Source organism: Artibeus jamaicensis, unplaced genomic scaffold (assembly GCF_021234435.1).
Source record: "Artibeus jamaicensis isolate MK-2021 breed Jamaican fruit bat unplaced genomic scaffold, CSHL_Jam_final scaffold_916, whole genome shotgun sequence".
Lineage (NCBI taxonomy): Eukaryota > Metazoa > Chordata > Mammalia > Chiroptera > Phyllostomidae > Artibeus > Artibeus jamaicensis.
In genome coordinates, this window is record NW_026522059.1 from 7,752,629 (window position 1) to 7,772,315 (window position 19,687).

The window sequence follows — 19,687 nt, forward strand, 5'->3', positions numbered from 1 at the left end:
GGCTTGGGTCACTGAGGTCCTTCAGTTGACCTCTCCATACTTATACTTAGGTAGTTGCTGTTTCTTCTGGCTGTTGGGGTCACCATGATTATCCCTTTCATCTCCTAAACACAAAGACCGGGGAAGCTGAAACCCTCTGGAGACACTAATGCTAATCAGTTGTTTCCCTGGGCTGTCTCCTTGGTTTGGTCCTATCCTTCTGCTATAGACTGTAGAAAAATTCCAGTGCAGCTTCTTAAAACTAAAGGCATTCTAGTACAGGTCAGCAAACTGTGGCCCATAGGCCAAATCTGGCCTGCTGCCTGAATTTGTAAGTAACATTTTGTTGGAATATGGCCTAGTTCATTTACAGATTGCCCATGGCTGCTTTTGAACTTCTGCTGCAGAGCTAGGTAGTTGTGAACAAGACCAAATAGCTACAAGTATATTTACTATCTGCCCCTTTACAGAAATAGTTAACCAAACTCCCCTTTGTAAATTAACCCAGATACAGAAGTTACTTGAGCAATTCTCTGTGATAGAGTACTTGGCCTCCAAACACTCCAAATTCTGACACCACCAAGGGAAAACAACTTCATTAGCATGGGCTAATTGTCCAGTGGAACTTAGACAATTCTGAAGTCTAAAGTGGAAAGAAGGAAACAAAAAAGGAGAGAAGGAAGAAAGGGAGGAAGGAGGGAAGGAGGAATTTGGAAGAAAATGAAGCTAACAGGTCAACCCAGGGGTCATGGGAATAGACCCTTAGAGTAAGAAGAATATGAAAAATCTGGGCTCTCTACCCAACCTGAGTGATCATGCAAGGGTCACTGACCTGAGTCTCAGTTTCCTCATCTGTAAAACGGTTAGACTATTTACCCATGCACAGTATTTTGATAAATGTACATGGGGCAAAGAGGGGAGAATGTGCAAGCCACAAGCTATGGGCAGAGGTCTTCCTAAAGTGTCCTTCCCTGCACACCCTGACTCCTCCCTGCCCCAGGCTTGAAAGAAATTTCCCCCTGGGCACTTTCTATTTTATGACTTTTGATGTCAGAATGACACCAGTCACTGCAAACTGGGTGCCAGTGTGTATTGTCACCAACCCTGAGCATATGTGGATTACAAGTGGCATGGAGTAAATCAGTGACGTGGCAGGCACTCAACACAGCTGGGGCCCATCACAGGCTGGAAACATAATTGAACCGAATGCCATTCACACAAAGGGAGATCTGGGAATCCTGCCAGCATCTTCCCAGAATAGTAATTTTTCATTTAAATTTATCCCATTTTCCCCCCTCAAGGCAGACCTCCTTCTCTGTCATCATCTTAGCTGCTCACTCTTCCTCTCCTCCCATCCCTGTGGTGGAAACAACTAGATTCTTATTGGACCTTCACAGAGATATTATTTGTGGATACCAACAAATCAATGTGCTGAGCCTTCGCACCTGCTTCAAGACCAGAAGAGTCGTGTGGGTAGGAACAGAAAGAGTTTCACCTAAGCTGCCAGGGTATCATCAGGCCCCTGGGCCTAAGGAAGAAGACACTAGGTTTTATCCAACATGACCCTAATGGCTCTGAGACAGGCTGGTTTTTCCAGGCCCAGTGGTAGACTAGTCCTTGCAAGAGAGTGAAGGAGGCTTAATATTGCTGTGATAAATCAGGATGGAACGACTACAGTGGCATTTCATGACTTTCAACATTTTATACACGGAATACCATCCATAGGGATTAGAAAGTGTCTACATTGGAATTTTGCCTGAAATCTAAAATACCATTTAAGTTAAAAACAAACTATAATTGAGACTTTGTGCAAGGATGAATTTAACTCACACTTGACTGTTAAAACAACATAGACGGTGATGTACAATACTAGACATTTGCCGGCAACCTTAAAAGACGTAATTCTGGTATTAATTCAATTCATTCAGCAAACACATTTCAAGTGCCTGTTATGAATCATAACTATATAAAAATAATTTTTATAAAGCTTTAAGGTTTATGGAGTACTTTATCTCATTTGACTCATAAAAATTCTCTAAAGGAGAAATTACTATAATCCTTATTTTATAGGTGAAGAAACCAATTCTTCAAGAACAAGGTTATTTATTCGGGGTCACAAGGCTTGGAAGTGATGGTGCTATGAAAGGAAATCATGTCTTTGGATCCCAAATTTCTGAATTCAGGCCTCTATTCTCCATCCTTTCTACCTTAGCTAAACTGTTTGGAATTGCATAGTAGTACTAGATCCTCCAGACCATTCTTTCCCACATTCTGGTGTTTATACTTTTCTAAGTTTAATTTACTTCCACAAACATATTTATCAGTTCAGACCTTCAGGAGTCTAACCCCTAAAACTGTCTCCAGAGATCAACTCTTTAGATCAGGGTCATCAAATGCTTTCTATAAAAGGCAAGAGAGAAAGTATTTCAGGCTTTGTGGGCCATATGATCTGTGTCACAACTACTTAGTTCTGCCTTTGTCTTGGGAAAGCAGCGATAGACAATTCATAAACAAATGCATGGCTCTGTCCCAATAAAACTTTACTTATGAAAACTGGCAATGGGCTAGATTTAGTCCTAGGGCTTTCATTTGCTCTGTATTGCTTTCCAGTACCCTTTCAACTAGTAAAAATCCTCAAAGGGTTTTCATTAACTGTTGAGTGTCATAACAGTTAATCCTTTCATTAACTGTTATGTCCATTTATGGAAAATGCTGGATTTTGTACCTTTCAGGCCACAGAAAGTACATGTTGACTGGAGAGTAAACAAAGTTACACATAAGTGTCCAACAATGACAAGATATGCAGCTACCAAAACTCAAGCAGAACAGAGGCTCAGCCAAGTAGGGCACCAAGTAGAAAAAGGTCCTCAGAAGTGCTTTTCCGTGACAAAGTCAAGAATGTCAGGGAGTAAAGCAAGGGCAGAAATTATCCTTTTTAAATGCCTATTATGAGCCAGCCATGGTGCAAGACATTTTATGTATTTTATAATTCTCAACACCACGATTTTATACCTTTTGTAGATGGCAACACAAAGCCTTGGGTTACTGAACATCTTGCCCAAGTTCAAGCAACTGGTATGTGGTGAAATTAGAATTCAGACTCACTCATGTATAACTCTAAAAGTACACATTTTTTTGAGTTGCCATGGGGCCCATGCAGGAAGAAACTATTATTCCTCAATGATAAGAATGTGAGCTCATGTGCATAACCAACCCTGAGCACAAAAGAGATACTACAGACAAGTTTATTATAAAGATATCATTGAAATTGATGATCCTTTTGTTCAATGTCTACTGGTAACAGAAGACACTTAAACTCTCAAGAATCATTTTTTCTGAGCCCTTGTCCCTTCTGTAGTTGACCAGCTCAATTAAAAAGGCTTTATGGTCATTTATGAAGGAAAAACACATCACTGACCCATGTGATTCACGAGTCAGTGAAACCAACGTCATGAAACTGTGAGTCAGCTATGGCCTAAATCAGAAGCCAAAGCCAGTTTCAGGACAACCAAGACATGTCCCTGAGCTCATAAAGAACGATGATGCACTGTTTTATGTTTTAGGGTGAGGATGCAGTGAAGATGTTAGTGCTTAGTAACATGTCTCTGAAGCACAGCATCTCTGTTTTTTTTTTTTTTTCTAGAACCTGGAAAACACAGAGTTCAGAGAGCAAAAAATGAAGCAGTTGTTATTTCTGATAATTTTTCAGAATTGTATTTCTTTTTTTATAGTGGTGTGGAAACCTTGATTTGAATAGTTTCTTAGTCTGAAGATTACTTATTATTCCTATATCAAACAAAAGACAGAAAACCAACTCTTTGGGGTTTTAATCCAAGTCCAAGATGGAAAGAAAAAGTACCTTTATTCTTATTTAGTTTAGAATATTTGGAACATTCAAGTATTTAATGCCTTGTACTATCATTTCTCAAATTGTTTTCTCTGAACGAGTGGCAACCTGAGAGAAGGCAATGGGTGATTCATGGAAGAAAGTTGAAAGGAAAGAGTCTTAAAATATTGTCAATGACCAAATATTTAAGAAAGCTGTAAAAATTATCTATTATTGTACAACAAACCACTTCAATGATTATCAAGTTAAGACCACATGCAGTTATTGCCTCATAGTTTCTAGGGGTCAGGTATCTGGTCTCTGATTAACAGGATGCCTTCGGCTCTGGGTCTTTCCTGATGTGGCAATGAGGCCATTAGCAATAGCTACAATGACCTCAAAGCTCACTTGAGGCTGGAGAATTAATATCCAAGCTCACTCATGTGGCTGTTGGCAGCCTCAGAAGGTCCATTTCCATGTGTACTCACATAGTTGTTAGTAGGTCTTGCGTTCTCCTGCCATGGGTTTCACCAGAGGCTTCCTGAGTGGCCCGGAAACTGTGGTCTTTTTATACCTTAATCTCAAAAGTGACATCTGCCATATTCTATTTGTTAAAAATAAATTAAAACCCAGCTTAGCTAAGAAGGAGAGAGTTGTACAAGGGCATGAATAGCTGGAGGTGGGACTCAGGGGGTCATTTCAGAAACTGCCTAGCACAGCAGTTAGATTAAACAACATTAGAAGACAATTTCTTTAGCACAAAACTTCTCAGAGCTTTCTGCAGTACACAAATGTGTTTTCAGACCTCTCTAAAAGGTCATTTGAGCAGGGGTCAGTAAAACTTTGTCTTAGACAGACAGATGGTAAATATTTTGGTCTGTGAGTCTGAGAGTTTCTTTCCCAACTATTCAATTCTACTGCACAAAAGCACCCACAGACCATACATATATATTGGTGTGGCTCTGTTCCAATAAAACTTTATTTATAAAAATACTACAGTTCACCAACCCCTTGGATTGGAAGATGTGACTTTAGCTGATAGCATCTAACTATAACAACTTTTTGTCATGAACTCTTTATCCCACAGAATAGAGTGAAATATTGCCATATATGCCTCTGTGATTTTCTCAGTATAAGCAAACATGTCAACAAAAAGAAAATGCTTTAATCACACTTGCTGAAATACCATTGTTTTCTTCCATGTATAGATTCATGGAGCACTTCAGGATCTCAGGCATCTTGGAGCTCTAGGTTCTTAATTTCATGAGGGCAGATCTTTGTCTGTCCTATGAACTTACCACTGTATTTCTCATGCCTACCACAAGGTCAAAGACCCAATTGGCACACCATCTTTTTGAATGAATGGATGATTGAATAAATCTCAATGTTCTATGTTTTTAATTTCCTTGTCTTTTTTCATGATCAATATTGTACTTCCCCAAATGTTCACATTGTAATAAATCAAGTGTCCCAGCCTAGAGCTTACCTCTTTCCTGTGGCATCTCCCTTCTTTCCTGTCCTCAGTCACACCTGAGCCTACAGCTTAGAATCATTAGAACAATGGCCCCAGATAGGTTCAGTGTGTCTCTGCTCACTCTTGGTCTTAGTTTCAGCAATTGAAGACTTGCGGTGGCCAAGTTGGCAGAAAGGAGAGAGAGAAGGGAGAGACTTGAGAACAGGAGAATGACAACCTATATCACAATCTTACAGAATGTCATGACTGAGCAAAGCAATTTTATACTCAGTGTAATGGATATTACTAATTCCATTTTGCAAATGAGGAGTCTTAGAGAGGTTCTGCATCACCCAAACTGACGCAGAGATGAAGGAGAAACCTGGCCTATACTAAATCTAAAGCTCATTCCCTAAACCACACATCTGAGTTTGCCTGGGAGAATACCAATATCCACCTGGTATCCTGTCACAATTATTAACATCATCTTTTGTTTTCTCAAAAGTATTCCATTTTAGTAAGCACATTTTCTAATTGTCTGCCCACTACCTTCTATCTCCCTGGGATGAATACCAATTTACTCAGAGGTCATGTTTGGGATTTTACCCCAGATCCAGGGTCATTTCAATGAGGAGACCATTAATTTCCCAAAAGATCCCATGGAGCCCTTGCCAGACCACTGGCTTTTATATAGCACATGTTGTAGAAAGCAGGGGTGGCAGCATTTAGCATGAATGCCATGAAAAGGCCCATGCACAGGTGCATGTAGACAGAGATAGGCACACACATATGTATTTATTTTTAAGCCACCTTGCTAAGTATTTTGCTTCCATTTGTCTCATGGAAAGAATTTTGAATGCAGTTATTTCTCCAGTTGGAATCTTGTACAATAAAAGTTTCTACCTTTCTCCCCTAGGGTCATCACCACTCCTTCTGCTGTGGGTTAATTCTGTCTGCTTGGAAGTTCCCATAGCAGGTCCCTAATTTAGATGTATCTTAGGAAGGCTTCCTTGGCATTAACTGTGCACTTATCATCCAGTGCATCAGTTTTAGCACATTGTTGATCATTCTTTTATGGTATTGATCTTCTTCTATCTAACATGACAATTTGTCATCTTTCTCTCTCCTCTAATCAAGATTCCCAATGTTCATATGGTGTTTTAGAGTTTTCTAATAGTATTTCATACATTGTTGTGTTTAACCCTTATAATAACCCTGTGAGGTTGTTCAACTCATCCACATTTTATTTTATTATTATTTAGTTATTTTTCAAGTACAGTTTTCTGTCTATTTCTCCCATCCCAGCCCACTCCGCCCTGTGCTCCCCACCTCCCTCCCAATTCCACCCCCCTTAGTTATTGTCCCTGTGTCCTTTATACTTGTTCCTCTAAATCCCTCCCATTTTTCCCTTACATTCCCTCCCCTCATCCACATTTTAGAAATGAGAAAACCGAGGCTCATAAAGGTGAAATAATTCACCCAAAGTCACACTACAAGTGAAAATTGACAGTTGAGACAACCTACAGAAAGAAATGAGATATGGTTCATCTCTGTATCCTGCAGAATTGCCTTGCTTACAGCATACACATAAGATATCAATATTTAATGGCTGGTTGAATTAGTAAATAGTATTTAGCCTTCCTAAGTGACAGTGGTCTCTGTCCTAAGTAGGACAGGATTTGAAATCATATCCCATGAGAAATTATGGAAAGATATGTTTAGATCTGGAGAAAATATCTTTGGACCAAGATGTAGTTAGAAAGAACTGAGAGCTTCTCTATGAAAGAATGATTATATTTCGGCTGGCATCAGTAAGGATTGTTGAGTGAAGGTCATAAAGACTAGGTCATTAGAGGTATACACATTCTAGCTAATAGAATTGTCTAGACTTCCAGAGAATTTACGAGAAAATGAGGTTAACATCCCAGGGGACATATTTTACCAGGAGCTTAACACATCATTGGTTAGAATATGGCAAAGGGGATTCAAGCCTTGCATGTGGCAGTCAAAGTGGTTGATAATTACTTCAGCTTCCTTTGACTGTAGGAGTCTAAGATTTTCTCCATGGATACATTTTGAGATCTGTATTTTATTAGATTGTCTCCCTAATATGCCTACAGGCTATCTGAATTGACATGCTGCTGACCGCTCTGCAATACTGACACAACTGTCCATGAATTTTACATCTTTCTTCTGTATCCCAGCAACCATTCTTGTTTTGATGTCAAAGCATCTGAGCCTTAGCTACGCATATAGTAGCAACAGGTGGGAACCATTTAAAGATGGCTGCATCATAGTACCAAAAAGAATGAGGTTGATGTCACTGGGATGGGCTATTTAGACACTACTCATTGCAAGAGGGCTTAGCCCTTCCTCAGGTCCTGAGTCAAGGGATCAGATACTCAGGAAACAGTTCTAAGATACTTTTCCAATCCCAGGACCATGGAGAAAAGGAATTCCAGTTAATTGGTGTATCTTTTTCAGGTTAATCCAAACACAAAAATCATCACACTGCTAAAGATAACTGGCAAATGAGCAGTGGAGGAAAATAAAGTTTATAGGCTTTTAGCTTTCTCTGGAGAGGAGGGAAAATACACACGACTCAGTAAATAAGGCTGGGTAAACCTCATAAGAAATTTGAGATCATTAAAACTGAGTCCTTAATTTTACAGATAGGCAAACTGAGGCACAGAAGGGTAATTGGCTAGTCTAAAGTAACACAGGTGGATCACCAACTTGGACTGACTAAAGTGGGAAGTACAACTGTACACCTACATCAGAACCCAAGAACCAGCCTGCTTATGGTAGAGGAGAGCACCCAAAACACAGAGTATTGGATTATCCAGTGTTGGATAAAGTTGAAATTGTGCCTCCATCTTTGTCACATGGGAAAAAAAGAAATTCATTCACCTCTGAATGTTTGTTACAGACCTCCCACATGGACATATAAGGGCCCCCACCTGAATTTTTTGCAACACCTTAAGGTTCTCATATTTACATAGTGCATCCTCACCCACAAGCAACATTCACACTTGGAATCCTCTTTTGATCTTTGGATAGAAGCAAAAGAACTGTTATTACACCCATTTCACAAAGCCTAAAACTGAGACAGAGGAGACAGAAACAGACATGACTCTGTCTAAAGGGCTCTTGAGGGCTTGGCTTATCTCAGTGCCTTATATGGTTCACCCAACAGCTCAGTCCCTGGACCTAAGGTCCAGCCAGCCATCAGGATGAATTATATCATCTTGGGCTGCCTTTCCACTGAAATGGCAGCAGACATTTTTGTCTCTTACACATTATAATAAAATAATTCATCAACTCTAACATAATTACCAGCAAACTTAAAAGAGAGAAAATACAAGGATCTGATAGGGAAGATCAAATTATATTTTACATGAGAAGTCTTGGTCTCAGAGAGATTAAGTGTCACAGCTATTAATTGACAGGCCAAGATTAGACTATCCAACCCAGCATTCTTTCCATGGGGATACAATGCCCTGGGGAGTTGACGGAGCATTCCCAGCAACAGGCCCTCACTGTCTCATGAGGACTGTCTGACTCTGATAATTCTTCCTTATTATAAGTCAAACTCTGGTACTGTGTCAATGAAAGCTTTGGACCATTAATTAACTTTGAAGTTCTGTGTAAATCTCTACAGGCAAAACCATTTTGCCTAATATGATAGAACACGTGCTAGTGAGAAATTACTTGGGATGTTGCCTGCTAAGTCTTGCACCTGCTTTGTTGGTCATGTAGGTATATTGGACACACTATATGTTTGAACCTGGGACTGGAATCCGGGACTCACGATTTCCAATCCGGGACACATTAACTTCAGCAAAAGCATACTAAGCACTTACCATGTACCATGTACTAGGTTAGAATGAAGGGATGGGGCTTCAGATGAGACAGGCATGGGCAAAGGGATCATATAACTTAGTGCCTAAAATGACTCACTTCAGGAAATGGAACAAGCGATAATAAGAATCACTGAGAACAACAGGCATGTACCAGGCCTGTCCAGATAAACTGAGATATGCAGTCAACAAATCTTCAAAGGTTATTCTTCAAAGAATAGTCTTTCTAGATGGGGAAGGCAGATAACAAATATGGAAAAAGTAAAGGTATGAAAATACTCTTAGGATATAATAGGGTGATGTGGTGAGGAGTGGCTGATGGGAAAGAAAAGCTACTTTGGAAGGAGTGATACTTTAATAGGGAGGCCTCTTCTCCTGAGGAAGTGATATTTGAGTGAAGAACCAAGATTAAGAAAGAAGCATTCATGGATGCCAAGGGGAGTCTGAAGGAGATAAAACAATAGCTAATGCAAAGGCACTCGGGGTGGGGGGGAAGAACATAGATGCTGAAGATACAGAAAGGCTGTTGAAGAAGGTGTAGATGGGGCAGCTGTCGAGAGCTAGAGATGTACAGAAGTATAGACCACAGGAAAGAATTACCTTTACAATATTCAAATCAAATTATGCTGTTTTTAAAAACTGTAACAAGATGCTCAAATATGCTATTTAAATGTTAAAATCTTAGAGATCTTCTAAGATGTTATCCTGGGCAAAGTTAACTAGCTTTTGTACAGAACTTAGAATAAAGATTCTCTTCCCATCTGTGCATATGGTTAAACTTCATGGAATTACATCATTATTTAAAATGTTTTTTTACTTGGAATGACTTCTCTTGGAATTCAGGTCTATACATATCTGCTTGCCTAAAATGGCACAAATGAGCACATATATAACACTCAATTAAATGCCAGACATGGTTCTACATGCTTAGAGCACACTTTTAACACAGTGTGGTATAGATGGTCCAACAAAAAGTGCACACATTACATGAAACACCACAGCACCATGTTTTTACTCTAGCATTTTTATTTGTAGATTTTGGATCCTCTAACTCTTGTATTTATAATGAGAAATATGAGCAGTGGCTAGATATTGTTAGTGATTCAACATAGAGTAGAAAAGATCCAATGAACTTTGAAGTTTCTTAGTTGATATACCCAAAAAATCTACAGTATTTGCAAGACCCTATCCTTACTGTAAATTTTACATCTATGTTCCCATGTGAATGGAGGCTTCTTGATACTATAAAAGCAAAACAAGAGACAAAATCCAACAGTAAATTGTGCACAGATACTAGTATAAAATGATTATCATCTCAGCCTTGCAAACTCACATATTTATTTCATGAAAACAGCCTCAGGATTTTTTCATTTATTGGTAGTAAACGAAATGTAATAAATGAGAACTTCTAAAGTAATGGCATGCCAATTGCTTTCATAGGCTTAAAAATTGGGTTTCCATAAAAGATTTTCTTTGAGAAAAGAGTTCATTGCTGACAATATTTTAAAACAAGGGAGGCTTATTGCCCTTTGTTTCCTCTACATTTTTGGATTTTGGGGGGAAACTTTATCTTGGTTTAGGTCAGTTGGCTCATTGACCAATGGGGTTAATAATAGCTAACTACCTCAAAGACAAGGAATTGAACCAAATAGATGTTGACACTCTGATTTGAAAATCAGCAATTCTAAGTTCATACAGTACTGTGAAGGGGACCTTCAACCACCAGTGTGTGGTGGTTGACTTTCAGTGATCAGAACTTTGTCATCGTGTGCGGCCCACATAAATAAAACACACTCCAGCCAGAAAGTCCTTCCAGAAAAATGAGGCTGTCAACATCAAGACACAAGTAAGTGCTGTGAGTCTAAGCTTCATTGAAAGAGTCACATTCAATCCACCACTTCCTTGAAAACTGACTGCAATACCATGGCTCCAAGTTCTACAGCATAAAAACCACAAAGTATGCACCAACCAGATGAACAGTCTGGGCTGATGACAGAAAAAATAGAAGGCCATTGAGGTGGAGGGCAAGTTTGACAAAATGTCTTCTGTACACCTCCTGGAAACATGGGTAAGAACTAGGTGCTAGAATCCGGACCTTTGATTGGTGGCCTCCAGAGAGGAAAAAGCATGGCTGGTCTTCTCCAGGCCAAGAGATGGAGCAGGGGCAGGATTTGGATTCAGGAGTCAGAAAGGAACAGGGTAATTGTATGATATGGCTTCTGGGGCAGGAAAGAAATGTGCTGGGGAGGGGAAGAGACTTAGCACTTACTTTCACATCTGGCCTGCCTTCAGAACAGAGAAAGGGGTCATATATTTGCCTGGAAAGCATTAGGAATTCATTCATGGAACTGGGTGTTTTTTTTTGTTTTCCAACATTAATCAAGAGATTTCAAACAAGCCATTCAACTTCTCTGTGCCTCAGTTTGTCTCATTTGTAACCAAGGGATTTAAAATGTCAACAATGTGATATATGATATACATATATATGTTCACAAGTTAAATACTTGGCACTGGAATTTAAAAATCATACTTGTCTGATTTTTGAGAATTCCTAAAATTTTGAATGCCAGTCATGTAATCTTCCATAATACAATAATGAAAGTATACTTTTTAATAAAAGTATAAATGAAAAATTGAAATTCATTACTTGTAGAGACTTGACAAGTTTTATAATATATCTGAGGTCGAGAAGAAAATAAAGCTTGGAGGAGTCTGAATGAATTATGATATACCCAAGTGAGTGTTTCTCAGACTTTCAGATGGGTAAAAAATTTTGTTTGTTTGTTTATTTCTTTAACTAAGAGATTATTCTAAGTTTTTCATGATTTTATTTTAGCTAAATAAAATCATGTAAAATAAAACACAAGTATTATCTAGAATCATTTCATAAAGAAATAATCTTTTTAACTTTTTAAAAAAGTTGAAAGAATATAATCTTAGAATAAAACAGTCTTTCTTAAAAAATACAGCTGGTAAACTAACATAATACATGAAAATACAGAAAAAATTCAATGTGCTTTGAAAGATGATAGTATTAAAGGGTGCACAATTTTTTGTTGATGCTTCTTTGGAATTAGGCATCTATATTCAATATTCTTACATAAAGTTGAACTTAAATATACAACTTGGTCTGATACACCATTGTTAGAAATCTATTTTCATGTAATGAGAACAATGATCTGAATGCTATTCATTTAATTAAGTAAGAAATTTATCTGAGGCTTTAGTTCAGCATCAGACACACAGCCTGGGTCTTGTTCATAATCAACATCACTTTATAGACCAGAATTTGAGATCCACTGTGATCTCAGTGATTTAATCTTCCTGATGTACAATCCCAATGATTCAAATCTGAGCCTCTACAAAATTAGAAATTAAGCCCTTATGAGATATTATTACTAATTCAGTGTTTCACAATGAGGCAATGGAGCCATAAGATATTAAATAAGTCACTCAAAGTCACACCCTAAGGGGTATCTGATTCAAAAACAGTGACTTCTGGGATCTTAACTAGCATAATCAATACTTTCTAATAATAGCTAGCATTTTGATCATTTATTATGTACAAGGCATCATGTGAAATATCAGAGTCTGACAATAACCCTGAGATGAGCTCCATCCATCATTACTCCCATTTTACAAGAGAAGCAATAGAGGCCCAGTGGTTCAATCATTTGCCCAGGTCCCAACAAAGATTACATGGCAGAAAAGGAATTTAAACCAGGCAATCTAACCCTAGTCCTGCCTCCTTAACTTCTGATATGTGCCTCTGATCTAAGATGTGTAACTTCAATGATAATGGGACTTCATTTCTAAGAAGGTAGTAGTAGGCCATTGTTCCAACTAAAATGGCTGGAAAAAATTTAAATGATAAATTACTCACCCCTCCCCACCAAATTTAGAATTTTAAGTACATTGGCAAGTTAGGGGAACTAAGAGGACTGATGAGCTAAAACTGTAGAGAAAAGACTCCTTCTTAAGTTAACTGAAAGTATCTATCATGTTCTTACCTGAGGGTGTATGCCAATTCTGGATACAGACTGAGGATTGGGCTTGGCCTAGGCCAATGGTCTCCAATGAGGGAAAAACAGAAACCAGAGGAGCTTGTCAGGCAGGTTGTGGCTGTCAAGCCACAGGGGCTGGTGGAAGATATTGGCACCTAGAGGAGCCCTAGGAACCCCAGCTGAGTGCTGGGGAGTCATGGAGGCTGAGACTGATCTGAAATGGCAGGGTGAGATCTGCTGTAGCCTTGAGATACCTAGTACACAAAATCCCCATAGAAAAGGGAGCCTACAACAAGCATCCATTAGCTTTTCACTCAAGGCATCTGCTATATTTTGATGCTATCTGGTGTTGGGGACTAAAAGAGCTAAACTTTTAAAAAAAATTTTTTAAATATATTTTATTAATTATGCCATTACAGTTGTTCTATTTCCCCCCTTCATTCCCCTCCACCCTGCATACCCCCTCCCCCACCATTTCCCCCTTTAGTTTATGACCACGTGTCTCAAGTTCTTTAGATTCTGTATTTCCCCTACTATTCTCACCCTCCCCCTATCTATTATCTACCTACCATCTATTCTACTTATTTTCTGTACCTTCTCCCCCCTTTTTCTTTTCCCACTCCCCTGTTTTCCTGACCTAGCTGTCCTCTTAGTTTGCTTTTGTTTTAGGTGTGGTTCTTAATAACTGTGAGTTTGCTGTCCTTTCACTGTTTATCTTTTTTATCTTCTTTTTCTTAGATAAGTCCCTTTAACATTTCATATAATAAGGGTTCCACTCCTTGAATTTGATCTTATCTGAGAAGAACTTTATCTGCCCTTCCATTCTAAATGAAAGCTTTGCTGGATAGAGCAATCTTGGATGTAGGTCTTTGGATTTCATGACTTGGAATACTTCTTTCCAGCCCCTTCTTGCCTATAAGGTCTCTTTTGAGAAATCTGCTGACAGTCTGATGGGAACTCCTTTGTAGGTGACTGTCCCCCTATCTCTTGCTGCTTCTAGGATTCTCTCCTTCATTTTAATCTTGGCTAATGTAATGATGATGTGCCTTGGTGTGTTCCTTCTTGGGTCCAACTTCTTTGGGACTCTGAGCTTCCTGGATTTCCTGGAAGTCTATTTCCTTTGCCAGTTTGGGGAAGTTCTCCTTTATTATTTGTTCAAATAAGTTTTCCACTTGTTGCTGTTCCTCTTCCCCTTCTGGTACCCCTATAATTCGGATTTTGGAGTGTTTAAAGATGTCCTGAAAGTTCCTAAGCCTCTTTCATTTTTTTGAATTATTGTTTCTTCATCCTTTTTTGTTTGGTCATTTTTTTCCTCCTTCTGGTCCACTCCTTTGATTTGAGTCCCAGTTTCCTTTTCATTACTATTGGTTTCCTGTGCATTTCCCTTCATTTCAATTAGTTTAGCTTCCATATGTTCCTCTAATTTGTGACTAAAACCAACCAGTTCTGTGAGCATCCTGATTACCACTGTTTTGAACTGTGCATCTGAAAGTTTGGCTATTTCTTCATCACTTAGATTTATTGGCTCTGGGGCTCTGAGTTGTTCTTGAGCCATGTTTTGATCTGTTCGTGCCTTTTAGGTATGAGGAGCAGAGCCTTAGTTATTCACCAGGGCTGGGACACCCAGGTCGCTGGTTTGTGACGCTGTCTGTGGGGGCAGGGTCAGAGAGGGACAATGGCGGTTCCCTCTGCTGCTTCCTGCCACTGGGGCCTGCGTGGTCTGTCTCACTGCTAGCTCCTTCACTTATCTGCGTGTGAATGTGTGACTGCAATCAGCCCTCAGTGGGTCCACCACATTGCGCCCTCAGTGGGTCCGCCCGCTTCTCCACACCTGAGATCTGCCCACGGCTGCCAGCATGCCTGGGTTGTCCACCCGGATCAGTCCAGTGGATCTTTCCTGCCTGACCCTGCTCTGCTGCTGGCTCTGCCCCTCTTACTGGTTTGGCTGAAGGGTTCGTTGTTGTCAGAGTTTCATGTAGTTCAATTTTCTGTGGTTTGGCTGCGTTTTTGTTGCTAAAACTTTGTTGTTTTTAAACTTAGTTGTGCAAGAAGGCGCAGTGCTTCCACCTACACCTCCATCATGGCAGAAGAGAGAGGTAAACTTCTAAGAGATAGAGATAATCCCTCCAGAAGAAAGTGGAGATAAAATGAAATAATTTTTGAAATACATGATTAATCCAGGAGAAGGTAGAAAAAAAAAGAAATCAAGGGCAAAGAGATAGGACTAGTAGAAACAAATATCAGGATGTCAACATAAGCCCAATATTATTAGTAATCACATTAAATGTAAATGGATGGTTCATTTCAATTTAATGACAAAATCCATCAGCCTAGATTTAAAAGAAAAGATGCACTGATACATCATTTGTAAAATGTACTTAAAATTAAAAGAAAGTTACAAGATGGAAGTGAAAAGACAGGAAAAGCTCTATGATGAGAACACCAAAAAAAAGCCTATTGGGCCACATTTATTTCAGACAGAGATGAAGTTGACTTATAGGCAAGAAGTATCATTAAAGATCTAAAAGAATAATAAAGAGACTTTAGAATGACAAAAATTCTGTTCAACAAGAACACATAACAATCCCAAATTTGTATACACTTAACAAAATAGCTTCAAAATATACAAAGATCATGGCAGTGGACAGGCACTCGAGTGGAAATGAGGCAATTACACTATAATAACATTTGCAGAAATAGGCCTGTCTGGCGCTGCAGCCCCTGCTCCTCTTACAATGCCAACACTGTACCTACTTCTCACCCTCCACCTCGAAGGAGCTGTTATTATTGGCAATGTCAGTGGCAGCTGTGTTCACGTGAGCCATTGCATAGTTCATTTTTATGGTGCTGTGAAATGTTAAACTAGGAAGCCGGAAGTTGCTACAAGCAAAAGAACATGTACATTCAGCTTTTTAGGTTTTATCTCTTCTCCTTGGATCAATAGTACTCAGCTTAGAACTCTTTGTAGTTGAAGTGATAACCAAGAACAACCCGTGTTTACTTTGCAGAAGGGTAAGTCTCATGAGAGCCTAACTTTGGCTCAGTCCGATTAGCATGTACACAAATATCACACCTTCTATCTTTGGGCAAGGAACTGATTAACAAGCCTGAATTTTTTTTTAAGTCCAAAAGGACCATAACTGTTCATGGATTTGCGCAGAATGTTTTTGTTCTCTCTGAACTCTGTCCCTTTAAAAGGTTCTTTATCACATCTATAGATTTGCTATCTCTCCTCAACTTGAGGGTTATTTAAAACATATACAGTGTCAAGGCCAATCCTTGGCAAAATTATGAGGAAGGTGTTTTTTTTATTGACCACGGAGTGGAAAGAAGCAGTTTACTTCATGGGAGATACCCCTTCAACCACACCCCACCAAGAAGATTACAGGTCTCAGAGTATCTGTTCCATGATGAATGAGTACTGAGAAAAGCAAAGGGTGGAGTAGAAGAAAGCAATTGGGAGGGAAAGCTGAGAGCTGCAAGTCAAAGGGGTAGGATCAAAGGCTCATAAGGAAGAATTAGTTTTGATCAAGTGGAGGAAAACCTCACATTCTGATACCAGAGACTAGGAAGAAAGAATAAAAGTGGATAAAAATAGACACGTAGCTCTTCATGGGACAGCAATATAGGTTTCCATTTCTTATGGTCTCAGTGGTAAGGTTTTTCTGCTGACAAGAGGTTGACAAGCTACTTGGAGAGGGTGATAAAGGTCTGACATATCACTGAAGAAAAGAAGAAAGCTGAACAAAGGCATGATGGAGACTGCGGAGGCTCATTAGGGGTCAGGTTGGTGATGCTCATTTACTAGGTTTAGGAGCTAAGAAGACAAATAGTAACTCAGTTCCAAAGTTGGTACTCTCTGCCTCTCTGCTTTTCATCCCCACTCTCCCTAGGTATCCATGCTTTTAATTAGCCGAATATCTGTATAAGACAAGGAGACATAGCAACTTGGTCACATGGAGGTGTGGGGGTGTAGTGTGATGTGATGAAGCTGCCTATAGTCCTAGGGTTTAAATATAGATTCCATCACCTATCACATATTGTTAGCTGGTTGATCCTGGGGTAAGTTACTCAATCACATGGAACATCTGCTTCATCATTTGCAAAAAGAATTTTAAGTATTAAGTGAGCTTATAATTCATACAGCCCCTGGTTCATAATAAGCATGAAAAAATGCTTGTCCCTCTTTTCCTTATCAAGAACCCAGAAGGAAATATCCCTTATAAAACTGAACCCAGAGGAGCTCATATTATGTTCTCATACTTGAATTCCCATTGTGACAGAACACTGAATTTGGAGAAATAAAGATACGGTGTCTGTCCAGAAAAAGTCCAGCCACTGTTACTATAACAACATTGATGTAAACTAGCAGCCAATGAAAGTGGACTGGAATGTACACACAGGAACAATAAAAACTTCACTGTACTAGTCAGTGGGGTCAGTAGATGCCATTGAGTAAGCATGTGTACTATGGCCACCACATTAACAATGACTGAGCAAGTAGAGCAAGGAATCTGCATTCACTTTTGCATTTAGTTTGAACATTCCTCTGCAGAAACTGTTCAGATGATTCAGAAGGTTTTTTGGGGACAATACAATGAGTGCAATGCAAATAAAAGTGTGGCACAAATACTTCAAAAGATGGTTGAGAATCTGTTGAAAGTGGTCCATGTTCCAGAAGGCCTATAACAAGCAGAACACCTGAGAACCTAGAACTTGTACGGGCTTCAATCAACAAAGATCAGCAACTGAGAGTATGAGAACCAGAAGCTGATCTGGGGATTTGAAAAACTACTGTGTCCAAGATTTGGACACAGAATCTTGACCTGAAACATGTCATGGCAAAATTTGTTCTGTGGCTTCTGCCACTAGAGCAGAAGGAACATCATGCTGTAGTTGGTAATGACTTCATTCAAACCACTACCAACAAATCAGATTTACTTAAGAAGGTTACAACCAGAGATAAATTGTGGGTGCCTACTTTGAAAGGGACTGAGGCATCATTTCTTGTGTCTTCTTCAATAAATGTCCCTATTTTTCATATTGCATGGCTGAATACTTTCTGGACAGACCTCACATGTATCTCCTCATTCAAATTGATTAAACCATGGAAAACTAGGTTGATTCTTTAAAAAAAAATAATCCTCATCCTAACCTTTCATTTTCTTAGGGATTTAATTTAGCATGAGTGAGCACCTACATGAGTTAGTGCCAACACAATATATCACTGTATCCACTCTCCATCTTCCAAAAAGGCACAGATTGTATACCAAGCCCATCAATCCCCACTGCAGTCACCAATCCAAATCTCTGACTTAAAGAGGGGAGTTTACAATTATTAGAGGTTATGTAACTCATATTTCTAATAAGCCAGAGCTTGCAACACTGAAGGACAGGCAACTCTCTCTAAAGTGAGGCCTTTAAAGAATAAGTTCTTCTGACTAATTACATAAAATAATTCTAAAAAATCTCTGAATTCAAACTCAGTATCCATCATTTCCACTGTCAGCCATTGCTAGTGGAAGGAAAGACATGACTAATATTTTTCTAAATAAATCAAACTGCTTCTTCCCAATTTGTGCTGTAGGAAGTATCCAAAGTTCCTTCTCTCCTGCTATTAATACCAGGGCAGAGACCATCTTGTGAATCAGTTGTGCAGTCAACCCCACATGAGTCACATCTATGTCTGCAAACACTCTGAGAGTTGTGTTGGTTAAAGAAAAGAAGGAAATCCACATGGTGTCTTCCTTTCTCTGCCCTTCAAGTCACTGCTACCTGGTGAAGTTGTTGGCTGTTCAGTTCTCCTTTGCTTTTTAGTGTCTAACTAGAGTGCCTGTTACCCACTGGGAACCCCCAAAAAGTTTCTAGAATTGAATCCTTAACCCACTTCAGGAGGGAGGGATGGGAAGGATTGGAGAAAGAGGCTTTTATACTTGTAGAGGGAAGTTCTCTTAAAAACTAGGAAGTAGGCAGAATTGAGAGATCACTGCAAATATATAAATCATTAGATATGAAAGTGTTCTTAAATTCTACATAGCTATACAAATATGGACAGAAATTATAAAGGTGGGATGATGCATAGGACAGAAATGGAGCTAGGTGACCTCCTTAATACTACAAAACTTTTGAGTATTTAGGGTGCAGCAGGTGTTATGCTAAGCATTAAGCATTGGGGATTTATCAATGAATCAAGCAAACACAGCCTCAGTTTTTTGGAGAATATCTTTAAGTTATCTTTTTGGAGTTCTTTGATCCTGGGCTTTACAGGACATTTGTACTGGGTATGAGGTAGGAGGAAAGAAGTGTAGATGGCCCTTAATTTTGTTCCATTTGTTAATCCTTCTACTTGCTTTCCCAGGAGAGAGTCTGGCAATTTTATTGTCCTTTACGCATAAATGATTTGGAACATTCCTTCCTGCCTCTTGCAGCAGAAGTAGGGCAATAAATGGGAGCAACCAAGAAAGGGTGGGGATGTTAGGAAAAGGAGAGATGGCAAAACAAAGCAGGGCTGGTGAGAAGGAAATTATGCTGGTGATTAGAGGTGGAAGTCTCGAAGAGCCTCCCT